The sequence below is a fragment of the Sinohyriopsis cumingii genome, chromosome 5, assembly GCF_028554795.1.
Source record: "Sinohyriopsis cumingii isolate HCF-2022 chromosome 5, ASM2855479v2, whole genome shotgun sequence".
NCBI lineage: Eukaryota > Metazoa > Mollusca > Bivalvia > Unionida > Unionidae > Sinohyriopsis > Sinohyriopsis cumingii.
Window position 1 is genome coordinate 106,482,027 of NC_142965.1, and position 12,822 is coordinate 106,494,848.

The following is a 12,822-nucleotide window of genomic DNA, read 5'->3' on the forward strand; positions in this document are numbered from 1 at the left end:
CTCACAATGGTCATTTTCAAATATTGTAGAAACAAAAATATTAAATGAAAGTCATGTACTGGTTGTAATAAAAATACAAAAATGAAAGAGCACAATATTCTCTATATTTATTCTGAGACCAACTTCCGGAGTTTTTCTTTTTGTATCATGTGACTACCACGTTGACATGTGCTGTCTCTCGCAAGGAGCATTTGAAGCAGGGAACCAAACTACTGTGCTTGATGAATCACACTGGCCAAGTTTCTTATAGTTGTTCTCGAAATAAATATGTTGAGAATTAAATGTGCTTTCTGGTTTTTACAAAAGGTATCAGACTTTCGTTTAATATAATTGAAAATTTTGTACAACAACATTAAAAAGGAGTTTGTTGTTGAAATCATGTAACTATTGGACTAACGATGTCGTTCGAGATTTGTTAAGTCATGTGACTATTAACGCAAATGGTGAGTACTGGGTCAGGTTTCATCTATGCCACGTTTCATCTAGTCTGTCTTTGGATTAAAGAAATAATGATTATAATACTTGCCATTTTTGAGAAAATAAATATATATGCAGGTATAAGTCAATATAACAGTTTAAATTTGCTAGGCCCGCTGGTAAGCTATCTTACGGTGGCGGCAGATTACAATTTTTTTTAAATATATAATTGCTCTGAGCCCACACTCCATCCTAAATGTCCAGATGTAAAAAATGATGTTGGAATATTCAGAGGAGACCTGGAGTTGTTGAATCTCTGAGCTGAACTTTGGTGCAGAACTATCGCACAGTGGCATGTATCTTGAAGCATTGGTTTCAGATCTTAAATAGAATGCAGGAGAAATAGGAAATTGTCATCCCATTATTATATATTAAGAAACAGAGCCCATGTGTCAATACAGGTATGGGTACTCATTTGTTGAACTACAAGAAGACAAGTTTTCACAGAAAATTCAGTCCTTGTTTATACAACAATGTATAATTTTGAAGCTCTTTTGTCAACATTTAAGTCAGCCCTTTTGTAAATGGCTTTAAATGACGGAATTTTCAACCAAATCGTACTAATGAATTTAGATTGGTTTAAAAATTTTGTTTGAGATTTTATTGGAACACATAAATTCAGGGTTAAACTTTTTATGTTACAAGATAAGATTCTAATATTTTGCATTTGTTGGTTTTTTTTTCATACTGTAATAGGAAATGTTTACTTTGTATAACATGCACATATAATTCTCTAGAATTCTTTAGAATTAAAGGTTTGAAATGAAACAGAATAATTTATACTCATTATGTTGTTTCCACGTAGTGTAGCAACATAATGCAGGTCAGCAAGGTCAAGTTAGAATTTGTATTCTGTACATTGAAAGCCATTTGGTTTAAAATGCCAATTTATAGGAATATAGTCAGATTTTGTGTGACCCATTTTATGGTTTTGTACATGATCATCTTTTCTGACATGTATGTTTTGGAGTCTTGAAAGAGAAACATCTTCAGATTTGGAAATTGCACATTTTATAATCCAAAATGTTCTTTAATTCCATTCAGTAATGGTCATATGTTAACCTTGAAAAAATTAATTTCATCCTGGAAAAGACCTGAAAATTTAATTTAGAAAAGCGTGTGAACCATGCATACAGGTTTGAGAGCTGACTTATTACATTGCAGTAAGACTTGTTCTGATTTGTCCTATTGCTGTAAAACTTGTACTGCTTTGTCTTATTACTGTAAAACTTGTACTATTTTATCATATTGATGTAAGACTTGTCATTGGGTAAGAATCTAGGTTTATTCCACTGTAATTGGAAAGCTTGGTATTATTGCTAATTTGAGCTGCATATATGTTGGCAAAGGTATTGTGACACTTACCATGAGAAAAATCTTAGAAGAAGAATAAAATACATAATTAAAGTACAAATATTTGGACCTGCCTGCTGGATTATTATACTGTATGCATTTTACATGTTGAGATAGATAGGACTCGACTGTACCCAAGCACTGACTTCATGTCTTTTTTATGTAAAACTGTGTGCACAACATTATGGACAAAGTGTATGATTGTGGCCATATTCATATTCCAAGATTGGATTTAATTGGCATGTATGGCATAGTGTATTGCTATCCTTTTTCCAGGACACACAAAGTGCAATTGGCTCCATATTGTATGTGTGTATTGGTTGAAAATATGCAATCCTTTTAGGCTTGCCAGTCACACAGTAGAAAGTTTTCAAGGAAAGAAATAAAATGTGCTGTTTTGCCCAAATACAGTTAATTCATTAACAGTGATCAAAATAACTATGCATGCAAAAGGGATATTTTTTCAACACTAAAAAGCTTTTAATCACATTTACATACCCATAAAACTATAGTTCTGAATATGTGTAGTTTCATGTATGTACCTGTCAGACATCAGGTAATTGCTCTGTTACTCAGAAATGATATATTTTGCTTAAGGATTCACAATATTGGTAATTTCTCAAGAAACTCAAAGTTGGCTTTCTTGAGGGACACTTGTACATCAACCATTTTAAATCGGCTGATCAGTAATATATGTCACCTTGGAAAAGGATGAAGTAAAACCAATATAACAGATTAGCGCCTTCACTAGGGAAACTTTATATTGCAGGTATGTTAAAATCCTTGCCCACTGGGAATTTGCTTCATTGCCCCCCACCCCAGCTCCCCAAGGATTTGGTGAATGTTGGTACCAGAAAAACCATACATGATCCTTATATGTCATCACAGAATGAAGCAAACTGCACTTGTTATATCTGTGCGATTTTAAAGTAGTGATGGTTTAAAATTTATGAGAGATTAATAATAATAATACTACAGTACACACTATCTCCTGATTTTTATATATGGAAAGGTTTCATTTATGGACTGTAGATTATAGAGCAGACTAAAGTTTTGAGGGCCCATATTATCATGTTATGAAAGAGAATATTTTATAATTCTGGGACTGAACAATTAATTTGAGAAAATATGACCGTAATAAACCTAAAAATATCATTGAACTATGAGAGATTGGAGGTAAGACAATATAATTGTGACTTCACATTATATCTTGCTTCTATCATTTTTATACAGTAATAGCAACAACAGTCCTGTGGAATGATAAAGTCAGTGAAAGCGTACAAGACATTGTGAAATCATTAATAAAATTTAAAATAATTTTTATTAATTTTTGAAAGCATACAAGGCATTGCAAAATCATTAATAATAAAATGTAAATAATTATGTTCCACTGAAAAAATTTCTCACCAGCATACATTTCTATTTGTATTTTATTCAAGGAATGTATGAGCCAGTACAAATTTGATGGATTTTTTAAATACCTGATGTGCTATTTTCTAAACAAATCAGTGATAGGGTACTGTATGTCCTTTCATTTAAGCAGGAACCAGTTTAAAACTAGATAGACCCAGATCTAGTAATGTATAATGCACTGGCAGAGCTAGGTCTTTGCAGTTTGTTAGGAGTAATTATTAATACAAACAACATAGAACATGGTCTGCCAGTACATTGTACAGTGGCTGATCATGTCTGTATTGTTTGCAGTAGGACCCGACTTGTTCATGAGTATATATGGTTCTTTATCCTTGTTTTTCTATGTACATGTAATGCTCCTTACTTGAGGAGAGTAGCTTTAGAAAATGCACACCAGTCCATATAATTTGTAGGTAATTTCTAATTGCTTGGACCTTAGAGAATTTTTCAGAAAAGTTAAAATAGTTCACAAACATTAAGAAGTGCAGTTGTGTAATAATAGTACATTGTGCAGTAATTGTATATATTTTTCTGTTGTGAATGGATAAGAAACCAAAATCCAATTGTATTTGAAGTAACCATCAAAAGCAGCAATTCCTTGAAGACCACTCCCTTATAGTACACATACTGGCTTTTATCCAATTTGCTATGTGTAAGACAAAGATTATTCTTTGAATTGAGATGACTTTATGACTGAGACCACTTTTTCCATCCTGACTGGTGTACTTTTTTGAAAGTTTAACAAAAGAATAATTCATATTATTAAGAAAATGGTATTTATTTTGTTTATAATACACAATTATAAAGTTAATGTGAATTGTTCAGTGTAAGTGTTTGAAGTGAATGACCAATGATGTATATTAAATATGAAAAAAAAATGTATAGGAACATTTTTAAAAGAATGATTTATTGACTCGTACTGTTTTGTGTTATGCGAGGTCATCCTTCCAGTTTACATAAAACTGCTTCACAAAACAAAATGAATGCATGACATGCATTGGTTTTGCTGTAATGTATATTCAGTTGTTTTTTTAAAAATAGTTTACAGCAGAATTTAAATTGAGTGGAAAGTCCCTTTCCAATCCATTCAGTTCATTGTTCATTGGACTATACTCTGTTATCATCATTAAAAACATTTATATTGATTGTTTACAAGAATCACAATAATGACTTGATATGTCTTTGTTGTCATTGTCTTTATGACAATATCAAAATATTTATGTTGCTTTCATTGTGTGTCATTGGTTTCTTGTACATTGTGTGTAGGGCTTTTAGGTCAAGTTTGTAAACCACTCATTGCCTTGTGAAAGGGTAGATTTGGTAAGTTTCGTATGAACCTTGATTGCCAGTAGCTTGACCCATCCATGTCAAACATGTTAACTGTTTTGTTGTCAGACTTGTTATCTCCCCAATTACTAATTTGTGAGATGACATGAAAATGCAGTATAGTGCCTTTAAGGGGACATTGTTCTAGTGAATCCCATCGAGTAAATAAGCTTTGCGAATGCATAAATGAATGAAGCCTCTGGATTTGGGAGCAAAAGATCGGTGGTCAGGGTCAGTTACTCTTAGAAGAAAAAAGTTTCCTCACAGTATCAGTAGTTTTACAATACAGACTGGGACCAGACTCTCGAGGTAAGGAAAAAAACTTATTGATTTTGGGGTCAGAAGTTCAAAGGTCAAGCTCAAATGACTCAAAGAAAAGAAAAGTGATATCTGCACTCAAATTTCAATTATTTACATAGAGGACTAATAAAAATTAGGTATATAATGTGCTGTTTATTGCATTCTTGTATTTTTTTGAAGAGTTTACAGAAGACAAATTCAGTGGAAGATCTGTTTCCAATCCGTTTAAGTCATCGCAGGTTTGTCTCTATTACCCTTTTATCACCATTAAACAACATTGTTCATTGCTTGTTTACATGAATCGTGGAAATGATTCAGTAACATGTTTCTCTTTGTTGTGTCTTTATTACAGTATAAAGAAAGATTGGAGTTGTCTTTATTGTGAGTCATTGAGTACTAACACATTGTATGCAAGGCTTTTATGTCAAGTTTGTAAACTGCCTATTGGGGCTACAGTGGGTAGATCAAAATATATTTCACTTTAACTTGGGCTGCTACGAGCTTGACTGGTCCAATCAGACACAGTGTTAACAACTTTGATTTGTTCCATGGTGTTTTAGACTTACTAAACTCCAACATTGATATGTGATCAAATGGGTGTCTAGTTACACTTGTCAGTCACTGTGTCAGTTAATTAACAAGGTCAATCAACCAGTCTGTCTGACCCCTATAAGGCACAATTTACCTGGATGGCAGCTAATTCTAGATTGAGCTTTTGTAAAACTGTCCCATTTGTAACTCTCTATGATCCAGCAAAACTGGATTCAAAGAGCATACAGTGTTCCTTACAGTTTGTTCATCCATCTTTCTGGCTGTCATGCTTTAGTCAAACTTTTTCTTTTAGGTCAGATAACAGGCAGTTTATATAGGGATCAACGGTTCATGAAGACATTTTGTTGTTTAGTGGAGTCTCATTTTTTAAGAGGAATCTTCCAGCGACTGAGGATGATCAGTATTGCATGTACAAAAATATCCCCAAAAACAAACAAACAATAAACAACCAAAAACAAGAATAAAAACCACTATTATCCTTAAGTTTAAATCGTCATTTTCCTTTGCATTATATATGTTCCTAGTTCTTTTTATAAAGAAAATGTTTTAAAATGATATGTGATTTAGTTGAAAACATTTAGACAATTTAAATGTATCCGTTTTATGATTCCACTACGAGGGTAGTGGAGCATATGAAATTAATGTTGCCCTTGTATGTTTGTTCATACATACTTAGATCATGGTTAGGTTTTGTTTTAGCTCAGTTTCAAGTATTGTAGTTGGGCATTTGTATTCCATGAACACGTTCTAGTTCTGTAAGATATACAGGGCTTGAAAAAATGTCGTGTACATATACTAACAAAAAGGCAAGGCTGAACGTAATGTGTATATTTGAAGTGAACACTTCAAGAAGACAAAATCTGTTAGGATATTTTGTATATATTCTCAAAGTAAGTCACATAAACTAAGATTGCATGATTAATTTAAGCCCAAGAAAAGCATGAAAAATAATAATTGTGTTCTGTTTTTTCTTTTTTTTCTCTTTTGTTGTTTCTCTGTTGTGTTGGTGGGGTCATGGGAGTAGGGAGTAAGGTTTAGATTTTAAAAAAGAATTTATGATACAAGATAGGTGAGTACCTCCACACTCCACAAATTTCACTGCAAAGAATCTTACCAAAAACAACTTTTTTAGAAAGACAAATTACTTAAGGAGGTAATTATGCCTTGAAGAAAAATGTACCATATAAGCAAATCAGAAATGCAGTTGGTGTCTTTTTATGGTTTTATAATAATTAAAAATAAATCATATTACTCCATATTTTCACTAGTCATGAATTTTCTATTCTTCATTGATGCAAGCTGTAAATGGCTGCTTGAAAGTGCCTAGATCTACTTTCCTTCTGCATCCTTGTATCTTGCAATTTGCCAACTACTGCATTGATTCTGTAGTTTGTCGTATGGCAAATACTATGTCAGTTATTACAAGTTTTAACATTCCATTCATAAACTTGCTATATCACAAGTTACACAAATTGCACCTTCATGACTTTAATGTAGCATCAAGCACATTGGAAGTTAGAATCAAGGAAGTAAGCATAAACTAATGCCTCATTATGACAACAGATGGCGCTGTGACACGTCAATTTCTTATAATATGACTACTCCCCTGACCCTAGCAACAAGAGGTTATACCACTTTATGACAAGTTTGTGCGTCTTATTTAAAATATCATTCAAATTTTATTGCAGCAACTGATGTCAAAGAGTATTAACATTCTGAAGAGAGGTGGCCTGCAAGTAGCACAAAACAAATTGAATGTATCAAATTGTATACAATTAAGTGTATTTACACACCGTTATATTTCCGCTAACCCTTCCCATCCCATTTTATTTGAACATTTTGTCTGTTTACCGCAGCAGCATGGTGGCAGAATAGGGTAGCCACTTACAAGCAAGATTTAAGGCCCTAATTTGTTTGTATATTCTCATTAACAATGTTATCAGTTTAGAGCATATTTATTATTTTAGAGTGCAGTGCAAATTCAGCTTTTTGTAGCAGTGAAGACCTCATAAGGTTTGAGCAAAGTGCAGATAATAGCACCTAGAGGCCATACTTTCATATCTTTATTAACGAGAGGGAGAGAGTACATTACAGAGATGAGGATTCTGTTTATTCTCTCAACCCTATGTAATTAAATTTTGCTGTTGATATGCAGTTTACAGTGACAGTTTAATTATATATATATATATATATATATATATATATATATATATATATATATATATATATATATAACAAGAAGTAAGGTAAATAGTCAAATTATACAGAATTCTTATATAGGTATGGCAAGGATGATTATGCAATAGCCAGCAAGTAACGTTTTTAAGGCTAGTAACAGCTCAGACTGTTGTAGCATCTATCACCCCTACCACCTCACATAAAAACATCTTCATTTGTCTGTGATTTTATAATTATTTTACTTGTTTTTCCTCGGTACTGGTAAATTTTGGGTACTCTACTGGCAAAACTCAAAACTAATATATTCGGATTGTTCATCGGACCACGATTCTAAAACTTTGTTTTTAATGCAGGGATGATATTTTCCAGGCTATCAAAGAACATGCAACTGTCAGTATCGAATTAAAAGAATTTGTCTCTAAAAGTTTCCAAGATTGAATATAATTTTAATAGGACACTGGCTGTCATGTAAGCAGCAATGACCTTTTTACACTCGATGGGTGGTGCAAAGTATGCGACTTCTTTATTATTCACCAAGATCAAAATTTCACGTCCGGTTTCCACGTGTTCAGTGACGTTTTGGTTCTTTATCGTCGATGAATTGAAAGTATTGACTTTCTCTCAATGAAGTGTTCCATCTTTCTTAGCATCGGATATTGAGTCAATTTTCCCCACAAGCAATTCAGCATGTCCTTTGCAAGCAATCTTGTTTTTTCGCTTCGTTCTGTATTCCAAGAGATTTCGTTTAGAGACTGGTATCAGTCTTGGAATTTATATTTGTCTTCTAGAGTCGGAGACAAGATAAGGATAGCCGCTAGCTTCTTGATTGAGTCACATAAACAAAATCCCTAGAGTAATGTCTTCGTCCTGCAGGTATTGTTTTGAGGTAGGAATGTACCTTATTTCATATTCTTTTAACAAGCTTTATCTGCGATTTAGCGAATGAAAGAACAATTCGACACCAACCCACGCTCATATCATGACATATTCTTGATCATCGTTACCTCAAATATGGTCGTGATTAAAAGGCTCAGCGTAATGGAAGCATACTTTCTCGTTGAAAACGATGAGGTAAAAAAAGATGGTACAAGTTAGGTAGTGGACAAACTTTGCATTTGATCAAACCTTTGTATTGGCGAACGTGTTCCGCCTTGTCCAAATTTCATGTATGATAGCACATTTATATACCCAAGGATGCAATGAACGCATATTTCAATGTATTTAATTTTGATTTCTTTGAGAGTAGTCTATGTTGTCCAACATTCGTTTGGCATTGTTTCGTCCTCCGAACAAACTGTCGCGTGGATGTAATGGTTAGATGACCACCGCATTGACGTTTAATTTTTGGATTTGTTTTGAAACTTCGATCGCAGTCGTATTTCTACAGTTCTAACACTTGGTATCCTTCGCTTTCTGCAACTCTGGCGTTGTTAATTTCTTTGGTTGAACAGCTCTTTCATGAACTCGAAGATGGGATGCATGAGGTTTCATTGACGAAAACCAGAAGAACACACAGGAAATACAAATTCCTAAAATTGTTTGGCCATGTGTGTTTTTCTAAATCCCAACTTTCTACGAAAGGCGTTAAGATTTCCTTTTTCGACCATTTCTAGCACAATTAATTTAGCCAGATCAAAGATTTGGCTGAATATCGACTGTAGACAAACAGATAGGACTGAGTTGGTATGATTGCTAGATTGTTCTTGGCATGATCTTCGTTAGGTAGATTATCCATTTTCAAGACTGCCTTCAAGTGAGCAAGACCTCAGTGATACTGAAACAATTGTGGAAAGTTTCCACAATGTCATAAAATGTCCATATCGGATCAACACTATTTCAACATTTTATTTTCTTCAATAACAAAAGGGTACCAAGAGTTAGTTTGGTTCCAGTCATGGAAAACATCTCGTCGTTTTTTTTTTCTTCCGGATTTCGTCAGGGTAGTAGTAGCCAAATTGCATGAAAATGCGGGAGAACGAATGAGTGTGCGAAATGGCTTTCTGCTCGAATTAATAGCCAAAATAAATATTGGAATCTTCACATTATACGTTTTCTGGTTTCATGTAAGTACTTTTGGCTCCGTTTTGTGCCACAGTTGGACTGTCAGATAGTCAGTTCCTTGTTCTTAATAATATCTCAATAGAAATTGTTCCTCGTTGGCACATGGAATCTCATTGATGTTGATATCATACGAAGTCTGACGTTCCCGTCTAGCGCAATTTCTATGTATCGATAGACAATCGTACAAGTGATGTAAAAAAGTCGACAACATTATGCACTTTCATATATTTAGTCTGTCTGATTATCCAATTTTCAGATGCCACTTTATATTTACTTTCTGGCATACTATTCATGAAATGGAAACTGAACATTCAACCACATGGTGAATTTCAACTCCTCTGCTCCACGGCGAATCTGTCATACCTAGATTTAACGAAAATTTACCTGCAGCTAAATCATAGCTGTGTGAAGGATGCTGCCAAGTCTAAATGCCGTGTTCCATCAGAACGTATGTTACGACGGCAGATTGATTGTTCTTTTCTGACCTTGTTACTTTACTATGGCTATGGCTCACGCATTTATCTGAGGTTGTTTGGTATACTTCAAAACAGCTTTTGAACAACTGAAAGGGGCCCCGAGTGGCCGAGTGGTCTAAAGCGCTCTCCGTTACGGATCACTGCCAACTCACCTCTGTCTGCGTGGGTTCGAGTCTAGGATTCGGCCAATGTGGGTATGTGAGAAAGCTTGCCAGTAGCTTCTCGTGGGTCGGTGGTTCTTTCTGGGGTTTTCCCGGGTTCTTCCTCCACCATTAATACTGGCCGCCATGTATAGCCTATCGTGTGCTGAAAAATGGCGTTAAACCCTACAACAACAGAACAACTGAAAGTGCGTTATTGTATGTATCGATTAGCATGAAATGTATTGACAGATTCACCGAAACGAACAGGCTATAACAAAACATTAATAAATTTTCATATGTACCTCTTACGTCCTTATGTATACGGCAAGAGTGAATAAAAAATGAAAACAGTTACAATACGTTTGATATGTGTTTTTATTTTATGTTTAATATAGACCCTCAATGGCGAAATAGTTTTCATATTTTATTAATTCTTATATATTTTCACATGTGAAACAATATTTTTATTTGTTCACTTGCGATGTGAAAATATTAGATTTCTGATCACGTCATGCGACACTTGATTGTGTGTGTCTGCAAAAGTTTCACCTGCAACAAAAAATACGAGTCCTTTGTGAGCTAGAACAAATAATTAGAAACCACCTTACACATCAGATATGGAAATGCATCTAAGATAAATTTGACCAGACGCCTTCTGCGTATTATTTCGAATAGTTTCCTTGAAAACAGCAGGAAAACGGGCTAGACGCATTGCTAAGTCACGTTGTTTTTAGATAGGGCCATATAGTATACGAAATGACATCAATACGATATACTGCGACTGATTAGGTACCGCTTTCTTACGATCAGGCTATGAAAAAGTGGGTTAAATTTACGACAAGAGGGATACCTTGTTATGCAAAAACAGAAAAGTTTCTTTTCCTAGGTTAATACCGGATTTATTTCATCTTGTGGTACCAAGAACTATGTTTTAACTTGTAACTTTGCTACTCATTAATATATCATGTTTTTGGTACCACACGATGAAATATATCGGTATTAACGTAGGAAAAGAAAATATCCTCTTTTTTTCTCTTTTTTTTATATTTTTGAAGACGCTAGAAACATATCACCATATTATTATTTGTAGGACTAAAATATACGCAATGCCACAAGTTGATTTAATAAGTGCTCTCACAGGCTTTATACTGGCAGTAATAACAGCGAGCATGGAAATTGAAAGCCTTAACTCCTTTTTATTGTTTTCCCCTGAGGATATTAGCCTTGCCACTATTCGCTTACCCACGTCATTAAAACATCAATTTAAAAGCAGAATCAGTTGATAAATAATAATAAAAACTTTCTGTCAAGATATTAATAGAGTTATTTCTTCTTGTGGCACACCAAAAGGAATTATTACAAGTTGTGCCTCTGCCACGAGTTAAAATAATGCGTTTTAATACGTTTTTATATGACTATATATATATATATATATATATATATATATATATATATATATATATATATATACACACCGATCGGTGTCAAACCCGTGCGCGATTCCCGCTAGAACTCATAAGTTTACCCCAAATTTCTAAAGACTTCCATAGAACTTCAGTTGTAAATTACAAAGCCCGACATGTCCGTTCTATACCTAAGTTTTACTCTAATCATTGCAAGACCACAGATCTCACAAGCTGCCAAATATATATCAACCGCACATCTGCACGTTTTTTTTTTTTCATGTTTCGGTACCGCTAGCAGTTCATGCCGTAGAAACTATACAACTATCTCCTAACAGGGAACTATTTTAACTACTCCACCTTAGGTCAGTCAATCCACGGTTTCCAGGCACATTTCGCCATTACAACTGCATCACTTTTCCGACCATGGCGATATAAACGGTATCTGCCGAGTCCCTTCCTATTTATTCCTTTGTGCAATTTATCAGTTTCTTACCGTAAATACTGCCACTGCTATCGCACCACCAGTGTATAACACTAGATTTTAGTAGGGACTATGGCATTCCAGGGTCACTCATTCGATTTTGACATGAAATCACTACTAGTGAAACATTGTATCATACAAACTCACTAACACTTCAATCCGTGACGTTTACTCCAGTAACTGGCAAATTATTTCAGGCTAAGAAATTTTTCCATTGCACCGAATTCCAATAATCAGACAAGTAATCACAAAAATGCAAGAATTCCTTAAAACGGTGCGCTATAACCAAATGCGCACACTCCAAATTTATTACAATATATATATATATATATATATATATATATATATATATATATATATATATATATATATATATATATGTATAAGAGAGAGAGACAGAGAGAGAGATTGCTGCAGTGACCTGAAGAAAACAATTCCCAATGTAATGAATTCAAGTTACAGAGTATCTACTTAAACTGAGATGAATGCATAATTATACATGTAATATGAATAGCACTGAATGCAAGAAGCTGAGTGTTGGTCACCCAGAGTTTATATTTGCAATAGGTTCTTAATAATAAGACTTAAAATAGATAGGACTCGTATAAATTTACAAACTCAAATATAGAGATAAGGTAAATTTTCACACTTTAGTC